Genomic DNA, 22,419 nt, shown 5'->3' with positions numbered 1-22,419 from the left:
GAAAAACTCAAGCATTTTTCTTATGGATTGTATACATAAGATTATGCTTGCATCTTCTCCTCTTTAATTTCTAGTATAACATACACTGCTTTAAGCAATCCATCCACATTTTCCAGGGAAAAAAAAAATAAAATAAAATAAAAATATTTAATCTGGAACCTTCACAGGACTCTTTTCCCCCGGTTTCCTCCCCTGATCCAGACTCCTAACTGAAAAATGAGGGGACTCTGATTCCTTCCTTGTGACGTCACCATACACTCTGTTGGCTTAGAAACAGATGTAGGGACCTAACTAAAAGGTCAACATTCTTTTGTGGATACAGTAGGAACATCTTTAACAAGATTATCTATACATGTGCGGCACGCTGTTTTGCTCCAAGTGGAATCTAGCTTGGCTCCGCAAATTGCACATTTCTTTTTGGGGCTATAAAGAGAAAAACATATTTAGTTCAAGACTCCCCAAATTATCCCCACATTTGTGTAAGGTAAAGAAATAGTGCCCCCTTTTGCCAACCATTTTTTAAACATAAGGGAAGGGAAAAGGAATAAGGAAACCCTGACAGGTATATGCAGACAGGGCCAGACAATCCCCATTGCTTACCTGGGAGGTGCCGGTGCCAGAGCCGGCTTCTACCGACTGTGCGGTCACTGCCGTGGGATCCATCGCTCTGTCTGGTGGTCCCAGCGTGTGCTGTTTTCACCTAACACCGGTCGCCCATTTGTCTCTCTGTTCGCGCCTCCGGAAACTGGAACGAGGGTTTCCTGGCGCCCGCGGATGTCGTCACAGTGCCGGAAGCAACACTGTCACTTCCTGTTGAGGCCAGAGTGGAAGCGCCTGAGTTCCGCCCCCTCCATTTTGGCGCCAACTTCAAATTTCTTCTAAGTCGGCGGGTCACGGGTACACAGCAACTGCTGCTCCAAGGACCCCGCCAGAAACGGAGCGGACTCCCCAGTGTTCCACCAGACAACATCTGCGGTCCTGCCGGTTGGCCCAGAGAACAGGAGACAGCGGTCAGCCCCTATTGCGGCACTTAAGGGGTACCGCTATGGGCAGGAGAAGATGCATCCTTTTCCAAGTCTTTCCATGGACAGTCCAGGAGACCGGGAGCTTCAGTTCCAGGAACATGTTACCCCCTGTCCCGAGGAAACACTAAATACTGAAGGTGAGGACTAAGGGACTGCCTTTTATTTAAATTTTGAAATGTGTTTCCTGTCCCTGGGGGAGGAGTCCTAAGGTCTCATGGGCTGTCCTGGAAGACGATTCTGAGAAAAACAAACTGTATGTAGCCAGCTTTAAAACTGTCAAAACACTTTCACATCCTACTGAACTACATCTTTTGTTTGAAAAATCAAAGGAGCTGGGTGTAAATTGTTTAGCCAAACTGTGCCTGCATCCAATCCAATGCAGTTGCTGTTCCCGTTTTCTGACAGCTGCTGGTGCTGGCTGAAAGCATAATTATATAGCACTGTAGATTTTCTATATAGAATGGATAGAGGAATTTGTTACATTTGTAGCACCCTACAGGTAGGTGCTAGGTAAATGCATAGTGGGTCTTGTCTGCCTAACAGCAGGGCTGTGTTTTATTTAGTTAGGGTGTCAGGGCTTCCAGATGTGCCTGCTGAGGGGGGAAGTATCCCCACTGGCTCCTGTGAGAGGATTCTCATAGGGCAGTGTGGGAAGCCCAATCAGGGGACACATCCCAGCTTGTAACTACCCCAGAAGGCAGATTATGCTGCAAAGGATTTTGGGAGTGGGTATAAGTTTGGGGGAAGTGCAAGACAGGTTGTCTTTGGCGGGACCAGAGTCCCAGGAGGGAGAGTGCGGCTGTCTCTCCTCCTGTCTGAGGAAGGTGGATGTCTCGGGGTGTCTCCTGAGAATCCAGAGAGTGTTGAGCTGAGCTGAGGGGATCCGGTGTGCCGAAAGCCTGCAGAGCGTGAGAGGGGTCCAGTCCCAGGAAAGCCTACACAGGTCGTGAGTACTGAGGATTGCCCCTGGGGGTCTCCCTAGAGTCAGAGGGGACCACTCTGGTGGAGGTTCTGGGATCCAGTGCCAGCTAGCTGAAAGGGGGTACCTAGGTTGAGGACCCTGAAGTTACAGAGGGGGGTACATAGTCAGTGAACCCCCGAAGAGTTCAAGGTTAAAGGGGGCGCCTGCATATGGGCCCTGAATTGGACAGTGTGTGACAGTTGAGAGTTGCAGCTTTACAGAAATCTAAAGCGTACTACCTCAAGCCAGTGCAAGGCGGGAGGGGAGTATTCAGTGACTTTGCAGTACAGCAGTGTCAGTAATTCTACAATTCACAGTCTTGGGTCTTCTGGACTTATTGTCAAGGATCCAGCACTTCTATCAAGCTACAGTGTGTTCTCAGTTTTAGTGAGCGTTGGCTGGCGTCGGCTGGCGTCAAGGAAGCGCAAACGGGCATTTTTCTAGGATTAAGTCCCAAGTGTAATTAGTTAAGCCTAAAGGAGTATCCCACTCATTCCCTTCTCCCATCCCCTTATCTACAATAAAACCACAAAACAAAGATGCTGGAGTCGTCCATGTCTCAGTTCTCACACCCAGGGTCGCAGCTCACATGGGCTGGAGAGCAGTGGCGACTGGTGAAGTTTTAAGATGGTGGGGCGCAAGACCCCGCCCTTCCATTTTGACCCCTCCAATTTCTAAGAAGCCCCACCCCTTATAGAATCCACCCATTTTGTCCCCTGTATTTTGCTTGCGTGAACAAATTCTTCCAATATATCACATATTAAGGGGTCCATCAGTACTAGTATATCCTATAATAGGGAGCCGGGGCCCTATTATGGGATATACTGTGAGAGACACCCTATTATGGGATACACTGACTGAGAGTGGCACAAACCCCACATTACAGACCCCCCCAGCACAAACCCCGCACAAACCCCTCAAGCACAAACCCCCTAGCACAAACCCCACATTACAGACTCCCTAGCACAAACCCCACAGTACAGGCCCCCTAGCACAAACCCCACAGTACAGGCCCCCTAGCACAAACCCCACAGTACAGGCCCCCTAGCACAAACCTCACAGTACAGGCCCCCTAGCACAAACCCCACAGTACAGGCCCCCTTTCAATGCAGTGACCAGCGTACAGGCCCCCTTTCAATGCAGTGACCAGAGTACATGCCCCCTTCAATGTAGTGACCAGCATACATGCCCCTTTCAATGTAGTGACCAGTATACATGCCCCCTTCAATGTAGTGACCAGTATACATGCTCCCTTCAATGTATTGACCATCATACATGACCTCTTCAATGTATTGACCAACATACATGCCCCCTTCAATGTAGTGACCAGCATACATGCCCCCTTCAATGTAGTGACCAGTATACATTCCCCCTTCAATGTAGTGACCAGTATACATGCCCCCTTCAATGCAGTGACCAGCATACATGCCCCCTTCAATGTAGTGACCGGTATACATGCCCCCTTCAATGTAGTGACCAGTATACATGCCCCCTTCAATGTAGTGACCAGTATACATGCCCCCTTCAATGTAATGACCAGTATACATGCCCCCTTCAATGTAGTGACCAACATACATGCCCCCTTCAATGTAGTGACCAGCATACATGCCCCTTTCAATGTAGTGACCAATATACATGCCCTCTTTCAATGCAGTGACCAGAGTACATGCCCCCTTCAATGTAGTGACCAACATACATGCCCCTTTCAATGTAGTGACCAATATACATGCCCTCTTTCAATGCAGTGACCAGAGTACATGCCCCCTTCAATGTAGTGACCAGCATACATGCCCCTTTCAATGTAGTGACCAGTATACATGCCCCTTTCAATGTAGTGACCAGCATACATGCCTCCTTCAATGTAGTGACGAGTATACATGCCCCCTTCAATGTAGTGACCAGTATACATGCCATCTTCAATGTAGTGACCAGTATACATGCCCCCTTCAATGTAGTGACCAGTATACATGCTCCCTTCAATGTAGTGACCAGCATACATGCCCCCTTCAATGTAGTGACCAGCATACATGCCCCCTTCAATGTAGTGACCAGTATACATGCCATCTTCAATGTAGTGACCAGTATACATGCCCCCTTCAATGTAGTGACCAGTATACATGCTCCCTTCAATGTATTGACCATCATACATGACCTCTTCAATGTATTGACCAACATACATGCCCCCTTCAATGTAGTGACCAGCATACATGCCCCCTTCAATGTAGTGACCAGTATACATTCCCCCTTCAATGTAGTGACCAGTATACATGCCCCCTTCAATGCAGTGACCAGCACACATGCCCCCTTCAATGTAGTGACCAGTATACATGCCCCCTTCAATGTAGTGACCAGTATACATGCCCCCTTCAATGTAGTGACCAGTATACATGCCCCCTTCAATGTAATGACCAGCATACATGCCCCCTTCAATGTAGTGACCAGCATACATGCCCCCTTCAATGTAGTGACCAGTATACATGCCATCTTCAATGTAGTGACCAGTATACATGCCCCCTTCAATGTAGTGACCAGTATACATGCTCCCTTCAATGTATTGACCATCATACATGACCTCTTCAATGTATTGACCAACATACATGCCCCCTTCAATGTAGTGACCAGCATACATGCCCCCTTCAATGTAGTGACCAGTATACATCCCCCCTTCAATGTAGTGACCAGTATACATGCCCCCTTCAATGCAGTGACCAGCATACATGCCCCCTTCAATGTAGTGACCAGTATACATGCCCCCTTCAATGTAGTGACCAGTATACATGCCCCCTTCAATGTAGTGACCAGTATACATGCCCCCTTCAATGTAATGACCAGTATACATGCCCCCTTCAATGTAGTAACCAGCATACATGCCCCCTTCAATGTAGTGACCAGCATACATGCCCCCTTCAATGTAGTGACCAGCATACATGCCCCTTTCAATGTAGTGACCAATATACATGCCCTCTTTCAATGCAGTGACCAGAGTACATGCCCCCTTCAATGTAGTGACCAGCATACATGCCCCTTTCAATGTAGTGACCAATATACATGCCCTCTTTCAATGCAGTGACCAGAGTACATGCCCCCTTCAATGTAGTGACCAGCATACATGCCCCTTTCAATGTAGTGACCAGTATACATGCCCCTTTCAATGTAGTGACCAGCATACATGCCTCCTTCAATGTAGTGACCAGTATACATGCCCCCTTCAATGTAGTGACCAGCATACATGCCCCCTTCAATGTAGTGACCAGCATACATGCCCCCTTCAATGTAGTGACCAGTATACATGCCCCCTTCAATGTAGTGACCAGTATACATGCCCCCTTCAATGTAGTGACCAGTATACATGCCCCCTTCAATGTAATGACCAGCATACATGCCCCCTTCAATGTAGTGACCAGCATACATGCCCCCTTCAATGTAGTGACCAGTATACATGCCATCTTCAATGTAGTGACCAGTATACATGCCCCCTTCAATGTAGTGACCAGTATACATGCTCCCTTCAATGTATTGACCATCATACATGACCTCTTCAATGTATTGACCAACATACATGCCCCCTTCAATGTAGTGACCAGCATACATGCCCCCTTCAATGTAGTGACCAGTATACATCCCCCCTTCAATGTAGTGACCAGTATACATGCCCCCTTCAATGCAGTGACCAGCATACATGCCCCCTTCAATGTAGTGACCAGTATACATGCCCCCTTCAATGTAGTGACCAGTATACATGCCCCCTTCAATGTAGTGACCAGTATACATGCCCCCTTCAATGTAATGACCAGTATACATGCCCCCTTCAATGTAGTAACCAGCATACATGCCCCCTTCAATGTAGTGACCAGCATACATGCCCCCTTCAATGTAGTGACCAGCATACATGCCCCTTTCAATGTAGTGACCAATATACATGCCCTCTTTCAATGCAGTGACCAGAGTACATGCCCCCTTCAATGTAGTGACCAGAGTACATGCCCCCTTCAATGTAGTGACCAGCATACATGCCCCTTTCAATGTAGTGACCAATATACATGCCCTCTTTCAATGCAGTGACCAGAGTACATGCCCCCTTCAATGTAGTGACCAGCATACATGCCCCTTTCAATGTAGTGACCAGTATACATGCCCCTTTCAATGTAGTGACCAGCATACATGCCTCCTTCAATGTAGTGACCAGTATACATGCCCCCTTCAATGTAGTGACCAGCATACATGCCCCCTTCAATGTATTGACCAACATACATGCCCCCTTCAATGTATTGACCAACATACATGCCCCCTTCAATGTAGTGACCAGCATACATGCCCCCTTCAATGTAGTGACCAGTATACATGCCCCCTTCAATGTAGTGACCAGTATACATGCCCCCTTCAATGTAGTGACCAGTATACATGCCCCCTTCAATGTAGTGACCAGTATACATGCCCCCTTCTATGTAGTGGCCAGTATACATACCCTCTTCAATGCAGTGACCAGTATACATGCCCCATTCAATGTAGTGGCCAGTATACATACCCTCTTCAATGCAGTGACCAGTATACATGCCCCCTTCAATGTAGTGACCAGTATACATGCCCCCTTCAATGTAGTGACCAGTACACATGCCCCCTTCAATGCACAGTGACCAGCATACATGCCCCCTTCAATGCAGTGACCAGTATACATGCCTCCTTCAATTTAGTGACCAGTATACATGCCCCCTTCAGTGCAGTGACCAGTATACATGCCCCCTTCAATGTAGTGACCAGTATACATGCCCCTTTCAATGCAGAGACCAGCGTGCGTGCGTGCGTGCCCCCCCCCCCCCCGAGATTTAACTTACCTCTGGTGCCACTGCCGTGAACGTCTTCTTCCTCCGAGTTCCTGTCCTGCATGCGCGCCACCCGTCACCGTCCCGACACCCTGGCGTGCTGCCCGGGAGTCGACTTCTTCTTCCTCCATGCTCTCCACCGGACATCTTCTTCGGTTCTTCCTCAATGCGCGCCACCCACTGCCCTCTTCTCTGACGTCACCCGGGATGTCCTCCATGATTGGTCCAGGCTGGAGACTGGACCAATCACAGTCAGGACATCCGGAAAGTGGGGAGTGTCGGGGTGCATTGCTCTGCGCCCTGATGACCCCCAGAAGGCCGCCAATCGGCGGCTCTGCTTCAAGCACGTGGGGTGCAAACCCCCCCCCCCCCATAGCCACCAGTTAGTCTGGCACCCCTAGTGGGCTAAAAATTATATATATATATATTTTTTTTCTTCCTTTTTTTTATTGAGCCACGGAGATTCCCCTGCGCCCCCGAAAAGACCGGCCGCCACTGCTGGAGAGGTAACCGGTAACAATGGCAGACCCACATCAGGCCACAAGTCTGGAAAACCTGCTACACATTTTTTTTTCATTCAGTTTGCAGTGTATTGCCCACTCGAGGGCCTTTCGTTTTTCACGTAGACCTGATCGAAAGCTCCATGCAGCTCCACGCACAGGGGGATGTAAACAGTCCATTTACAACTGCCTACCTCTGAGTCTGTTCATGTCCAGAAAAAAAAGGAACAGGACTGTGACCTGTTCTGTTTTTCTTGGACCTAAACTTTACGGATCAGAGGTAGCCTAAGTCCGTTTTACATCCGGCTGCCCAAAAATACATCACAGGGTGTGTACAGGCAAGGGTGCCAAAAAACTGACATTTGTCCCTTTCAGATCTGATTTAGCACAGGATCTGCTAACGGATCCCCTGCTGATCAGAGCAGAAAGGCTCTGCGTGAAAGAGCCCTTTGTTGGTTTCTGTTTGGAGTGCAGTGATTCCAGTTTGCCTGCAGATGATGCTATCTGATTATACAAGCACTTGTAGTCCTAATCTTTGACTAATTGAGCTATTATAACAAAAAAATCATAGTAAGGGCTAAACTTCTACACTGAACAAAATTATAAATGCAACACTTTTGTTTTTGCCCCCATTTTTCATGAGCTGAACTCAAAGCTCTAAGACTTTTTCTATGTACACAAAAGGCCTATTTTTCTCCAATATTGTTCACAAATCTGTCTAAATCTGTGTTAGTGAGCATTTCTCCTTTGCTGAGATAATCCATCCACCTCACAGGTGTGGCTTATCAAGATGCAGAATAGGCAGCATGATTATTGCACAGGTGTGCCTTAGGCTGGCCATAATAAAGGCCACTCTAAAATGTGCAGTTTTACAGTATCTGGTGTGACCACCATTTGCCTCACGCAGTGCAACACATCTCCTTCGCATACAGTTGATCAGGTTGTGGCCTGTGAAATGTTGGTCCACTCCTCTTCTATGGCTGTGCGAAGTTGCTGGATATTGACAGGACCTGGAACAGGCTGTCCTATACGCCGATCCAGAGCATCCCAAACATGCTCAATGGGTGACATGTCCAGTGAATATGCTGGCCATGCAAAAACTGCGATGTTTTCAGCTTCCAGGAATTGTGTACAGATCCTTGAAACATGGGGCCGTGCATTATCATGCTGCAACATGAGGTGATGGTCGTGGATGAATTGCACAACAATGGGCCTCAGGATCTTGTCACGGTATCTCTGTGCTCTCAAAATGCCATCAATAAAAAGCACCTGTGTTCATTGTCCACAACATACGCCTGCCCATACTATAACACCAACGCCATCATGGGCCACTCGATCCACAACGTTGACATTTGCAAACCGCTCACCCACATGACGCCATACACGCTGTCTGCCATCTGCCCTGTACAGTGAAAACCGGGATTCATCTGTGAGGATAACACCTCTCCAAAGTGCCAGGCGCCTTCGAATGTGAGCATTTGCCCAATCAAGTTGGTTACGATGATGAACTGCAGTCAGGTCGAGACCCCAATGAGGACGACGAGCATGCAGATGAGCTTCCCTGAGATGGTTTCTGACAGTTTGTGCAGAAATTGTTTGGTTATGCAAACCGATTGTTGCAGCAGCTGTCCGGGTGGCTGGTCTCAGACGATCTTGGAGGTGAAGATGCTGGATGTGGAGGTCCTGGGCTGGTGTGGTTACACATGGTCTGCGGTTTTGAGGCCAGTTGGATGTACTGCCAAATTCTCTGAAACGCCTTTGGGAGACGGCTTATGGTAGAGAAATTAACATTCAATTCATGGGCAACAGCTCTGGTGAAATAGGCCTTTTGTGTACATAGAAAAAGTCTTAGATCTTTGATTTCAGCTCATCAAAAATGGGGGCAAAAATAAGTATTGCGTTTATAATTTTGTTCAGTGTAGGTAATTTTATCCTTGCTATCTTCTTCTTGTCATTCACTTCAACTGGAATACCAAGAACAGTGTATAGTAAAAAGAGTGAATGAAGGCAAATTGTTTTGAAACTAAGGATTTTGCACTTTTGAATATACGGTAAACCAGCACTACCCCTTTAAAAGCAACAATAGTGATCCAGCTGTTTCATTTTAGTTTTGTCAAGGCATTGACAAGCAAACCTTGTGTTTTTTGCCCGCTGTCATACATGACCATGTAATATACAGTACATTATTTGCATTCTTTCTACAGCAATACTTCTTTTTTTCCGTATATGCTGTGCTTGTATTGTACATGCTTTATTATATATTGTCTAATTTAGGCATCTTAGGGTGAAAGCTCCTTTCTTTTTCAAGACCCCAGGGACTGTCATTGCCAGGCTGTTTAAAGCCATCACCGTATAGTCTTCCTATAAAAAATAAATAAACAAATAAATAAATTGCTACAGATCACTATATCAGCCTAATAACTGTCAAGGAAGCTGCATAAAAATGTCATTACAAGTAACAGCACAACATAATAAAACTTCACAAGCATATAATAAGATATAGTCACAGATACATCTTGGATAGATAACTTCAGTTTCATGATATGATATTGTTTTAACACATTTCTTTTTTTTTTTATAGTCTTCTTTCAACTTTTATCAAAACATATACAAATAAAAGACATGAACATGAGAACAAACATATTCAAGTCTACAGCCAATTGTAATACCAAACAAGAGATATCATCGATTTCTCATGGTACTCAGAAAAATAGAAGAAAAAGTGCAAAGACTGGAACCAAGGAAGGAAAACAGAATAAGAAAATAAAGAAAAAGGAGGGCTCAGAGATAGGACAGTAATAGAGGTGAAGATATAGACATGGGTTTGGGCCAGCATCCAGAAAAGGCCCAAATCACTTCACAGCTACAAGCCTGAAACCAAGACGCCTACCTGAGAAACTAGCACACTAGGTAAGCAACCTACGAGAGAGGTTAAAGAGGAGCTCCAGACTCCCCCCAAAAAAAATGAAAAGTCAGCAGGTACAAATACTGTACATTACAGTATTATTGTATCTTACCTGTCCAGGGACCCAGCGATGTCCTCACCCAAGCTGATTCTTCAATTGGCTTCAGGTGCAGGTTACGGCATCTCAGTGAAGCTTTGTAGCTTCATAGCAGGTTTCCTACTGCGCATGTGCGAGCTGCATGCGCCTTGTGAATGGTACCATAGTCTTCTGGGACCTGTGTTGTGTCCTAACGGACTGCAGAGGTAGAAGGGAAGGCTGAATTTCCAGCTCAGATCGCCGCAGTGCATCTGACCGGAAGTGGGAGCTGTGAAAACCAGGTACCCCCCCCCCCCCAAAAAAAAAAGTGCCAAATGTGACAGTGGAGGGGTGTAGCTGTAAGATGCAAACAAGCAGAATTTCCCTATTTGGGTGAAGTTTTGCTTTAAGCTACATTAGGCCTCGAGTCAACACTATGGATGACTTACCAGGGGCAATAAGTCAGTGTTTAGGGCATTCTTAATCATGAGACATGACATCCAAACACACTAAGTAGATTTAAAGGAAATCCATCTCACCATGCTGTGCAAAATATATCATCAGTGCCACAGGAATAGTAAGCTATTTTTTTCATAAGTCAGTATTTTTTAGGTTAACTCTATATGAGGTGAGGTAGGTTTCTTCCATTACAGTGGAATTAAAGATTTGGCTGCATTAAACAGATAAGGTGTAATGGATCCCCTGTATAGGTGTACCGGTTTGCCTGAACAATGAAATAAAAATATTAAAGGAACAAAGGTGAGAGGTATTCCCTGAAAATCAGTAGGGTTGTATAACTAGGTAGGACCACCATATGTGGTTGAATGAGCCACGCAACCCGCAGCCCTGCCAACACCCAGGGGAAAATTTAGGAAAGGCTTGGTGTAACCGTGTTGGGGTATAATAACACTGAGATAAGAATTTATAATTGACTTCCACATTATTTGAAAATTATGAGGAAGTGTAAATACAAAATGGCTTCTTTCTGGACATCTGAAAGCTGGTGGTCCAAATCAATTTCCCATTGGGCATGATATTGTGGGCATGCTGGAGTACTCATTTTCAAAAACAGTTTATACAAATAGGAAATACACTTAGCTGGATTTTAAATAGATGAGAGTAATGCCTTTGAAGTCATGAATGGATAGCAAAGATTTTGGGGGAGACTTGATAAAGTGTTGTAGCTGAGTGTATCTCCAAAAATCTAGAAGATGCAGAGAAGTAGATCCTCAAATTTATGACATTCGTTTAAGCTTTAAATTAGATAATACGCAATAAAGTAGTAGAGGGTGGGCTGTTGACCATGTTGTAAATGTTTTGTTGAGGAGACGCGGAATAAAATAAGGGTGTCCTAGCAAAGGGAAGGGGAAATAATGAAGATTTTTCACACTATAATATTCATGTGCATACATATTTTGTTCCTAGTATGTGTTCTTTCATAATAACAATGATTGGTTTTCTTTTGTGTAATACTTAGCAGTGCAGTAGGTCTGGTTTAAGTCAATGGCATAAAAAGAAAAAGTAGTTGGCTGCTTCTTGTATTTTATATGGCAGGTTCTCAATGGAACCTCAGTTTGCAGTGTTTCTGCAGATCACAGAAGGAGTTTATCATAGTGCAATAAACACTTCTCAAACACACCCAGAGGAGTCAATGAGTTCATTATGTATGAGAAAGAGATTGCAAATAGCTTAATGCAATGTCACTGTGTTTTTGATTATCTTGATTTTCTATTAAATGTGTTTAGCGAAAAGTGCCTTTTCTTATATTGTAGAAAAATATGTTGATAGGAAGATGTGATATTGTTACAAGATTATAAGAGGTATAAGCAACCTAAACTGTTGAAAATATGGAAAAATCTTTGTGCGCTTGGCGAAGATCCACCAAAAAACCCTGAATGCTGCACCCTAACTATCTGAATACAAGATAGAAACTCTAAATTAAGGAAAAGGGATAGGTGTGCTTCCGACAAATGTGTGACAGTGTCAGTAAGTCACAGATATAATCACAGATTACTGTATACCATAAAAAAATCTTTCTTGCAGTGTGGAATATTTCTCACACACTTCTCATAATTCCATTGTTCACTATATTGTCAAAAAGTATTGGGACACCTGCCTTTACACGCACATTAACTTTAATGGCATCCCAGTATTAGTCCGTAGGGTTCAATTTTGAGTTGGCCCACCTTTTGCAGCTATAAACACTTCAACTCTTCTGGGAAGGTTGTCCAAAAGGTTTAGGAGCGTGTCTATGGGAATGTTTGACCATTATTCCAGAAGCATATTTGTGGGGTCAGGCACTGATGTTGGATGAGAGTCTTCACTCTAATTCATCCCAAAGCTCTTCTATCGGGTTGAGGTCAGGGCTCTGTGCAGGCCAGTCAATTTCTTCCACCCCAAGCTCGTTCATTAATGTCTTCATGGACCTTGCTTTGTGCACTGGTGCTCGGTAATGTTGCAACAGGAAGGGGCCATCCCCAAACTGTTCCCACAAAGTTGGGAGCTTGAATTTGTCCAAAATGCCTTGGTATGCTGATGCCTTAAACGTTCCCTTCACTGGAACTAAGGGGCCAAACCTAACCCCTGAAAAACAACCCCACATCATAATCCCCCTACACCAAATGATTTGGACCAGTGCACAAATTAAGGTCCATAAAGACATGGATGAATGAGTTTGGGATGGGAGAATTTGACTGGCCTGCACAGAGTCCTGACCTCAACCCGACAGAACACCTTGATGAATTAGTGCAGAGACTGCGAGTCAGGCCTTTTCTCTAACATCAGTGCCTCGCCTCACAAATGCGCTTCCGGAAGAATGGTCAAACATTCCTTTAGACACACTCCTAAACCTGGTGGTCAGCCTTCCCAGAAGAGCTGAAGCTGCTATAGTTGCAAAGGGTTGGCCAACTCAATATTGAACCCTATGCAGTGGCGTCACTAGGGTTGGTGTCACCTGGTGCGGTAAAACATGGTGTCACCCCCCCCCCCCTATATTCGGGCTGGGCAGCAGCTCAGCGTTGGGAGTTTTTTGTAGCAGGTCGCGACGGTCATTAAGGCCTAGAGGATAGCAGGTTAGGCACTTCCTAATGGCTCAGTTCCTAGGAGCAGTAACGGATAATGGCTGACAGGCCATCCTGCCAGACCCAGCAAAAATGCAGCAGTGATCCCTCTGGTTAGACGTTCGCTCCCTCTGGGTTGACCAGGCGGACTTTGGTCAGTAATGTAGCCCGTCTGTACCCTGGCAATGACAAAGTGTTTCTCTCTCTGGTGGTGCTGGGCAGTGTGGCTCTTTCTGACTTCCCCCAGCGCAGTCCTCTCTTTATGGTGTAGCACTCCCTCCCTCAGCTTTTTCCCAGGTTCCCAGTCCTCAATCTCTCCCCGTAGCAGAGTGCATGCTGGGGGCTATGGTCTGCTCCCTGTGGACTACAAATGGGGCCGCCAATCTTCCGGGACTACATGTCCCATGATGCCCCCCTAGTCTCTTCTGATTGGCCCTGAGCGGTGGCCAATGGGAAGGGAAAAAGACTGGGCAGTAAGCTAGGCGGCAATCAGATGAGAGCCGCTCTCTCTTCTCCTGCACTGCTGACAGGAGAAAAGAGGGGGGGAAGTGGGGAAGATAAACTGACAGCCCGCAGCTCGCTACCTGTTCTCTGGTGGACTGAGCGAGGAAAAGAGCCTGTTGTCAACCGCTTAATCATACCTCCCTACTTTGAACTTCAGAATGAGGGACACTGGAGGAGTGAAAAGTTCTGCAGCATGCTAGGTCGCTGTAAATTGTGGGAGGAGCTAAAGGGATATGTTTAAACAAAACCCAGGCTTCCTTGTACCTATAAAATATGCTTTGATTGTTTTGTCTGAGCCTACCTTAAAGAATAAATTCAATAAAATAGTCAGGGACTGCATAGCAACCAGCAACTGTTGAGACAATGAAGACTTTGGTGAGAAGTATATAATGTACAGTATTGTGTATATAGTGCGGGAGTGTGTAAAGCAGAGCAAAGGGGTTGGGGAGTGCTGCAGCGACTGAGGGGTTTAGGATACATAGTGCAGGCTGCAGGGGTCCAGGGTGTGTAATGCAATGGGTTCAAGATTTAGATGAATGTAATGCACAGAAGGCTGTAGCCAGTGCCAGGTTTAGGAGTACATGATACACACAGAGAGCATGGTCCAGGAGTACATAATGCACAGAACGCAGGGCTCAGGAGTGTGTAATGTATAAAAAAAAATAATCAGGAGTACAAAACAAAGAGTGCAGGAGACAGGGGTGTGTAACTCAGTGTAGGGGTAAGGAAAGGGCAAAATTCCTCCCACATACAAGAGATGGTCAGAGACTGTGGAAATAATACAGGAGATGGTCAGAGACTACAGACATGATACAAGAGATGGTCAGAGACTACAGACATGATACAAGATATGGTCAGAGACTGCAGACATGATACAAGATATGGTCAGAGACTGCAGACATGATACAAGATATGGTCAGAGACTGCAGACATGATACAAGATATGGTCAGAGACTGCAGACATGATACAAGAGACTGCGGACATGATACAAGAGACTGTCAATGACCGTGGACATTATACAAGAGACTGTCAGAGACTGTGGACATGATACAAGAGACTGTCAATGACTGTGGACATTATACAAGAGACTGTCAGAGACTGTGGACATGATACAAGAGACTGTCTGAGACTGTGGACATGATACAGGAGATGGTCAGGCTGCAGACATTATACAGGAGATGGTCAGAGACTGCAGACATTATCCAAGAGATGGTCAGACACTGCAGACATAGTACAGGAGATGTCAGACACTGCAGACATAGTACAGGAGATGGTCAGAGAATGTGGAAATAATACAGGAGATGATCAGAGACTGCAGACATAGTACAGGGGTTGTCAGAAGACTGCGGACATAGTACAGGGGTTGAAAAAAGTCTGGTGCGCTAAATTGTTACCATCATGAACAAGTGTTATGTGATACCAAAACTTGACCTTATTAAACAATTGTGATGATTACAAAAAATTAAATACAGAGTGAATAAATATTCCTTGAAAGAATATTACTTAAAACAAAATTATGCAATTGTCACACACAATAAAAAAGTCCAAATGTGAAAAATGATGACAATCGTGATACAAATGGGATGTGAAGGTTTCTCACCACCTCACAGATTTGCTTCTTACCAGAATTGGGTTGGTAAAGGGCAGATAGCAGAAAAATCGGTCCAAATGCAAGGGGTGGGAATGCCACTTACCTCTCTGCACATGGACAGGAATAAGATATGACGGTCAACTTCCAACTACCTACACTTCTCATTGTCTCCTATGTATCAGATCTCCGTCTACCGCAGGTAATTCAAATACCGACTTCCCCACCAGGCGAAGTGGCTCCTCCCACTGATCCTACATCAAGAAGTAAAAGGACCTCGGATTGAGCTATATGCCAAGAGCACCAGGAGTCCCTCTTAACATATGACCTCCAGAGAGTCTGCATAATAACCAATAGCCTGAAATAATTGGGATCTGGTAAGCAGCCCTTTTATATATAGGTGTGAGTCTCAGCACAGCACTCCCTCTTGGTTTCATCACAGAGGTTCCCCTTTGAACCAATTTTTCTGCTATCTGCCCTTTACCAACCCAATTCTGGTAAGAAGCAAATCTGTGAGGTGGTGGGAAACCTTCACTTTGTATCACGATTGTCGTCACTTCTGAATACCAGTTCACCACTATTTCACCTCCCAACATTCAGCACCTGTGGATTTTAATTGGACTTTATTTTGGGATTCATTGCACTTTTCACATTTGGACTTTTTATTGTGTGTGACAATTGCATAATTTTGTTTTATCCTTGGTTCACACTTATGCGATGCGGGAAGGCTGTGAATTCGCAGCCTGTTCCCGCATCGCAAACGCACCCTTGGCAGTTCACACTGCCATATGCGATACGCTGGGGGTGTCAATGTAATCTTAATGACACCTCCAGTTTGATCGCATATCGCAGTGTGATCTTACAGTTTGCACAGGATCGGATCGCACAAGTGTGAACCGCTGTGCGATCCGATCCTGATGCGGCTCAAAAAAAGGGTCCTGTGCGATTTTACTGCGGGTGCAGTGCGAATTTAGCCATACAAAGTGTATGGCTGAATTCGCACCGCACAGCCGATTGCATATAATGAAGGAGCAGTGCGCTCCGATATTACATGCGAGCGCCGCACTTGCACAAATGTGAACCGGCTGTTAAGTAATATTCTTTCAAGGAATATTTATTCACTCTGTATTTTATTTTTTGTAATCATCACAATTGTTTAATAAGGTCCAGTTTTGGTATCACATAACACTTGTTCATGATGGTAACCATTTAGTGCACCAGACTTTTTTCATCACTATTTATTCCTATTGGATCTTTGGTTGCAGCTCACATACATTTATCAGTGCACTTTTCCACATACATTATAGTACAGGGGATAATGGAGACTGGGAGCATGCTTCTGTAGTTTACAAGAGACTGGACACATAGTACATGATATATTACAGCAGCACTCTCCTAAAACATAAAATACTGTTGAAGTTCAATTTTCTTGAAGTTAAAAAGAACATGAACAATCCTTCCAGTTATAATGTGCCAGCAGTGCAAGGGTTACCTGCAATTTACCTTGTCCTACTAACGGTAGCTTCTTCTATCCTGACAGAGAATGCCATAATCAGCAGCGTGGTGTGCCTCCTCCCCCTCCTCCTCTGTGTACACAGGAAGTAAACATCACAGCTTAAGGAGGAGGGGCGGCTTTAGTTCAGTGTACTCTGTACATACACTACAGTGAGAAGTGTAGACTGGAGGCAGCTGGGGAGACATCCCGGGCTGGTGTCACCCCTCTGGCGGGTGTCACCCGGTGCGGACCGCCCCCCCGCACCCCCCATAGTGACGCTACTGACCCTATGGACTAAAACTGGGATGCCATTAAAGTTCATGTGTGTTTAAAGGCAGGCGTCCCAATACATTTGACAATAAAGTGTACTTGTGTATGAGCACTTAGGTCACTTTATTTCATGCACAATACAGTAGATTCATGTATGGTATAATTTGTGATTATATTTGTGAATTATTGCCACTGTCACACATTTGTTGGAAGCGTACTTATTGCTTTTCTTTAACCTAAACAGATGGACAGAGACAGATCCAGAGAGAAGGAAGATATTCAACTGAAATTGGGGACATATAGAATGTTTTGAGGATTACACCTCCAGTCTAAGGAATAGTCCAGACTCCAAGGGGTTCATCAGAGGTTCTCCCTAAAAGCAGGGACCACACAATGCCTGCTATAATCTTTTAATGTTTTAAGCCAAAATAAACACAGAATTTTCAGGGCCACAAGTATTACACAGTGGCCCCATGTGATTGCGAGTCCCTAGCCCCCCTTATTAAAATTAATTAAAGCCTGTTTTGAGTTGTAATTGTTAGTTTGTACTGAGTTTCCTGTTTCCTTTTTTGGAGGTATTGTCACCCACTATTGTGCGTGGACAGCGTGGGTAAAGACTTTAATGGACTGTTACGTTCAGCTTGGTGACTAAGCTTTGGTGTTTGATCATTTTTTTTTAAATAATTATTGGTGTGTTTATGATTATAAAACTTAAAGAAAGTTGAATGATTTTGCCTACATGCTTTTAACCCCAATAAAGGGCCACGGCCTAAAATTTCCCAAGATGGTTGTATTTTGTTGTTTATTTTTATTAACTTGTCTTATTTCAGATGGTTTTCTTATTATTTGGTAAAAATGGGCTTGATGTTCGAGTCAAATGTGAGTTCGACTCGAACATCGGATGTTCGTGTATTTGCCGCGCGCTCGGCGGCAAGTTTGTCCGCCGATGAGCGCCCCATAATGCATAGCGCGATTACAGTGCATTAAGTGCTTGTGATTGGCCAAAGCATGCACCTGACCTGTAAGCTTTGGCCAATCACAGCACAATGTCCTGTCAGAGCCATGATTGGCCAAAGTCAGGGTGCCTTTAGCCAATCATGGCTCAGGGGCTAAGTCCACGCTCCACACTATATAAGGCTGTTGCTTACACGGCAGCCGTGTATAGTGTGTGACAATAGAGGTTAGGCAGAAAGTTAGTGGATAGTGTGTTGAGTTAGTTTAGTGCAGTTAGTGTAGTGTACAGGCATACCCCACTTTTAAAATGTATAGATATGTTGTATTCCTGGGTCCCCTCCCGTTGCTCCCCAAGTTGTGTGTCCCTGTCACCTCACCTGTAGTTCGTGAGCAGTGCCATGCCAAGCTGACCAATATTTCCCATAGATGCCAATGAGCACCGAAAACTGAAAATTGGTCTAGGCAGGAAGGGGGTGAAAGTGCCCTTTATTTAAGTGGTTAAGGGAAACCCTATGACAGAATAATAAAAAAAACATCATGGGGTGCCCCCTAAAATCTATACCAGGCTTTTTGGGTCTGCTATGGATTTTAAGGGAAACTCCACGCCTTTTAAGGGAAACTCCATGCCAAAATTGAAAAAAAAAAAATGGTGTGGAGTCCCCCCCCCCCCAAATCTATACCAGGCCCTTCGGGTCTGGTACAGATTTAATGGGTAGCTCTGCGCCAAAAAAAAAACCGCATGGGGTCCCCCCCAAAATCCATACCAGATCCTTATCTTAGCATGCAGGATAGGGGGGCAAGCAACCCCCCCCTCCTGAACCATACCAGGCCACTTGCCCTGGAAGCACCCTCATGCCCTCAATACATTTTGATGGGGACAAGGGCCTCTTCCCGACAAACCCCTACCCATTTACCAAAAAAAATATAAAAAAGGAAAAACCATATGAGACAGTTTTTGACAAGTTCTTTATTAGAAAGAAGAAAAAAATAGCGTCCCTCAATGTAATTCCATCGTCAATCACAAAGCCCTGTGACCCGAAAAATAGAAAAAATGTCAAAACGCCTCCAGATTCTTATAAGCCCCCCCACCCACAGACCCCCACAACCACAGTCCAGGGTTGTCAGGAAGAGGCCCTTGTCCCCATCAATGCTTTGGGGGGCCGAAGGTCCTGGAATGGACTGGGGGGGACCTTACGCCGTTTTTTTAATCTGTTTTTTATCTGTATTGCCAGGAGCCGACAATACATTACAGCTGCGGGCAAGTTTAAATTAAATTTTTTCCTTTAGATCCATACATCGTACAGATGCGTCACTTTGCAAGCACATTTTATTGTTTCACTTTAAGCATTATTAAAATCACTGGTCCTGTAAAAACAATCGTTAAAAAATAATTTTGCATTGATACATGTCCCCCAGGGCAGTACCCAGGTCCCCATACCTTTTGATTTTTCATGTTTGTGTTCCATAGTCTTTAATAGAGTTTGAATGTTCGCTAGAACTTTTCCCCTGTTTGAGATGTGCTAGTGCAAACCGAACAGGGGGGTGTTCGGCCCATCACTATTATTTTGTTAAGAAGGCTCTTGTAGGGTCTGAAATCCCATAGGAATGATATAAATTGTACTAGGCAGTACAGTATCCCATGTAACTGGAAACAAATTTGTAAGAAAGTCTACAGGACTATATTATCATCCCATGGATCACAACAAAAATCAAATGTAAGTAAAATTAAATTTATTAAACAACTATCTTTAAAACAACAGGACATAATAAAATATACAGTACATGTACACCCATATTAGTGTACAGGAAAGAAAACTTCCGTATGTTCAGTAACACCAATCACCGAAGTCACTGTGTATATTACATGAAAAGTTCCACCATCCTTGTCCTCAAAATGTTTAACGTAATCCCGCTTCCTCAGTGGAATTTTAAAATCTGACTATATATACAAAATTATTAACATATAATAACCAATATACAACAGAAAATATTAGGTATGCCTTATGACTAAGCTGATGGAAAAATATTTCTAGGAGCAGGGCTGTTCTGAGGGCAAAGGCTGCCTAAGGCAGCAATTTTTGGTGCCCCCCCATGACAAAGATGGCCACCAAGGGCAGTTTCGTTACCCGTGTGAGTGCGCTCGTCCCCATACACACTTACACACAGTTCAGTGACGCTGAGCCTGTGAAAACTGCAGGTTCAGTGTCAATGAGTAGAGTTTCCTGCTCGGCCACTGTGTATGTCATACAGACAGTGGATTGCAGCTCTGTGCTCAGTTACACAGGCTCAGCATCACTGAAGAAACTCGACCTGGTGACAGACACAGTGGCTGGGCAGGGAGCCAACAATGCTATGTTTGTGGTTTTATCAGGCTCAGTGGTGCTGAGCTGCACTGAGGACGGAGGATCCTGTATGCTGCCCCCCCACCTCGCCACCTTGCCACCATTAATGTTGCCTGTGGCAGATGCCTCAGTTGGCCTCATGGACAGCATGGCCCTGACTAAGGCCCCTTTCACATGGACAGACCGATCAGGTCTGCCTATCAGTTTTTCAGGCAGACCCAATCAGACCATCCATTGCTCTTTATGGTGCAGCAGATCCGTTGACACCTGTCGACATCCGATCTGAACATGTCTGCTAAAAACAGATGGATCCATTTCCCATCTGTCTGGTGGATCAGATGACATTCGGATGGAAATGGACAGGCAGTCTGCTTTTATTTGACTGCCCATAGAGGAGAGCAGGCTGTGTCTGTGTCCGCTTTGCATTAGTGGAGTGGACACAGACCCGTCATCCGCCTGCTCAGTGGGGATCAGTGGAGAGATCCCCTGTTGAGCAGGCTGAACTGCTAGCGGACCCCACCAGTGTGAAAGGCTCTAATAAATATACTCTGCTTGATTACTGAGTCTGGTGAAAGGCTGTTTGTACACAAAGATGTATATTCACCTCAGTGTATATATATATATATATATATATATATATATATATATATAAAATATATTTATATAGCACCCGCTAGTGAGTGCTGTTAGTAGTGAGAGCAGGCAAACTATACTCTGACTCATTTTAACTGGTGAGTCTGTAATCGTATTAACTGGTGAGTCTGTAATTGGGTCAGGGTTACTAGAGGCTAGGGCTGGATGAATCCTGGCAGCTTTCTGGTGCACCTTCCCTTTTCTGGGACATTGGAGAATGTTCTAGAATTAGTGGGTAGAGGCTAGGAGGGGCTGCCATGAATATGTATGGGCCCTCAGCCAATCCCCAGGAGTGGGCCTGACAGGGGACTGGGAAAACCCATTAATAGGAATGGGCCATGCCAGCAGCGGAGTTCTGATGGAAGATGGAGAAGCAGTGCTGAGTGAGGCTGTCAGTGGCCCTGGAGGGACACCTTGCCGTGGGGGGGTTTCCTTGGGCTGGGAGCTCAGGAAAACTGGTCTGGGAGGATCCCACCACAGGAGGCAGTTGGAGGGATTCATGCTGGAGAGGCAGCAGGAAGGAGCAAGCAGAGACAGTGAGTAGCACAGCTATAACAGTGCTCTCTTAACCGCTTGCCGACCGCCGCACGACTATTTACTGCAGCGGTCAGCCCCTCACAGGCAAAGCGACGTAGTACTACGTCGCTAGCCTGTGAGGGTCTAGGGAGCGAGCGCTCCCGCGCGGTCACGGACCCCACCGCGCGTGTGACCAGCGGACCCGATGTCCGCCGGTCACTCGCGATCATCCGTTAGAGCAGGAGAAAGGCAGGCGGCTAATGTAAACAAGCCGCCTGTCATTCTCGCCTGTGTAGGAATAGTGATCATACGGTTCTACTATGTAGGACCGTTGATCACTGTTCCTACACCTCAAGCCACAGCCAATCACAGTTAGAATCACGCCCCTAGGGACACACGTAGCCCCTCCCTCTAAAAAAAAAATTAACCCCTTCACTGCCAGTGTCATTTTACAGTAACAGTGCATATGTATAGCACTGATTACTGTAGTAATGTCACTAGTAACCCCAAAAGTGTCTAACATGTCAGTCAAGGGTCCGATCTGTCGCAGTACCCCAAAAAAAATCGCAGATCGCCGCCATTACGCGTTAAAAAAAAAAAGAAAAATGACAAAAATCTTTCCCTTTGTTAGTAAACGCGATAACTTTTGCGCAAACCAATCAAAATACGCTTTTTGCGATTTTTTTTTACCAAACATATGTAGCATAAAACAAATTGGCCTAAAATGTTAAAAAATTTAGATTTTTACATTTTTTTTGGGGAATTTCATA

This window comes from Pelophylax lessonae, assembly GCF_965119305.1.
Source record: "Pelophylax lessonae genome assembly, chromosome: 1".
Lineage (NCBI taxonomy): Eukaryota > Metazoa > Chordata > Amphibia > Anura > Ranidae > Pelophylax > Pelophylax lessonae.
Note: the sequence above shows the minus strand (reverse complement) of the source record.